Source organism: Pristiophorus japonicus, chromosome 11, assembly GCF_044704955.1.
Source record: "Pristiophorus japonicus isolate sPriJap1 chromosome 11, sPriJap1.hap1, whole genome shotgun sequence".
NCBI lineage: Eukaryota > Metazoa > Chordata > Chondrichthyes > Pristiophoridae > Pristiophorus > Pristiophorus japonicus.
Window position 1 is genome coordinate 100,359,816 of NC_091987.1, and position 1,885 is coordinate 100,361,700.

Sequence of the window (1,885 nt, forward strand, 5' to 3'; positions counted from 1 at the left end):
GTGCCAGTTTAGCGCTGGTGCTAACTCTTACCGCCCGGGCCTCTAGCGCCTCGCAGATTGTGACGTCATAAAGTGCGCGGTGCCCAGTTACCATTCCGGATGTGAAATTGCCTCCTGCCCCCTGCTGTATCGCCGGGCGTGAACAACGACAGGAAGAGGAGGCATTTTCCACATGGCTGGTTGCTTGGGAATCGCTAATTAAAGGGATTGATTTTCAGGTAGGCCGACCTTCATTATTTGCACCAATCTGGTGTCTGCTCAAAGTTTTTGATGTTACATTGCTGCAAGATGTCCAAGCCCTCCACTGTCTGAGGGTGCTGGGGGCTGTAATGGCAGTCGCACAGGTCACCTTGCAACACAGAAATGCCGACAAGTAGGTTGTGCACCATCATTGGGTCTTCATTTCAAGCAAGGGAAGCAGCCTTTGATGCCAGTAGCATTGCGTTCCACATTGTTCAGCGCTCTGCCGCAACCACCCCGCTCTCGGACTTTAGAGCCCTAAGAGAAGTGATTAGTACTTGATTTAGCGCTCCACTTCTACTTCTAGCCCTAAGCTACTAAACTTTATTGGCCCGTAATTTGTGGCCATACCAACGCAAACGAGGATCGTATACACCCGTGAGGGCCCACAAGTGCCGTGTTTGTGTGCGCAAAGTACATGCTCGAAAACCCGGAACTTGCAATCTGTCAATAAGTTTCTCGGCCTTTTGGCTAAGATCATGCGTAACTGACCTGACAGGGGAGTAACCATGACCCCAAAGTGGTTCTCCCTGGATCAGGAAGGTGGTTCTCCTATGCTTTTTGGAAATAGGAGGTGGGTGGGGTGGATTGACCCATCCACCTCCACGGAGGTGTGTGGGGGGCCTGACCCATCCACCTCCATGGCACGAACCTGGTATTGCAGTACTTCCAGGAACGGTGCAGTGGCTCTCGGCCTTTTGGCTAAGAGCATTGGCGCAGAGTGATCCTTGATGTGTGCAAGGTGACCTCTGGCGTTTGTGATTTGACAAAGAATTGGAAAGATTGGCAACGAAAATTTTTAAAAAAAAAAGAAATTTAAAAAAAATTTAAAAAAAAAATCTGTCAATAACTTTCTTGACAGATCACATATATCCCCGGGAAAAGAACATCTGCGGGCGGAGAGTTGGGCTATTTGTCCAGCTCCTGCCCAGCAAATGCCTGTGAAATTCTTACGCCTGGTAACAGCAGGCATATGGTCTGCTTTTACCAGTGTAAGAATTTAAAAAACCATAAAAATAAATCTTTATCAATCATTATAAACATTATGCAATAAGGTTGTTTTTTTTAGCCCTTTTAAAACTTTTAAATTTATTTTTCAAAAAATTAAATTTTTGTTTTAAGTATTTAATTAAATTACATTTTAATTAATTTTAAAGATGTAATGTTTTTTTAAATGTATTTGATGTGTAGATGTATTTTTGGGGTATTCCCATTCATACTTATGGGGGTTTCTGTCCACACAGAATCTCCATAAGCCTGAATGTGGATCCTCCCTTTAATAGTTGGGCTGGCCCACGTGATCCCAGGGGTGTTGGCGAACCGTGTGTCCCCGGGATATGAGGGCCTCTACCCATGGGTATCCGGAGAGGCCCAGGACCGCGAGTCTCCGTAACTCCCAGACCACCGGGCATGCTAGCATTTTATTTGCGGATGGGAGGCATTTCCCTGCGGGAAGCCTCCGACCCCAAATTCAGGGCCATTGTTTTTATATCCTTCAAATTCTACCCCTTTAATATGTCAAACTTGTGAAATGGCAGCTAGATCTTGTTAGGAGCAGCCCTGATTTTAACTCCAGGTGGATTCCCCACTCAGGCCTGAATTAAAATTACAGTCCGGTCTCAATGATGTAATTGGGTCGCAACAT

The 1,885-nt window shown here is 45.8% G+C and overlaps 1 pseudogene; it reads left to right on the top strand.

Annotated features, from left to right (window-relative positions):
• The first annotated feature begins 691 nt into the window (after nt 1–691).
• Nucleotides 692–929, top strand: LOC139276572 (U2 spliceosomal RNA; annotated as a pseudogene).
• Nucleotides 930–1,885: the final 956 nt, after the last annotated feature.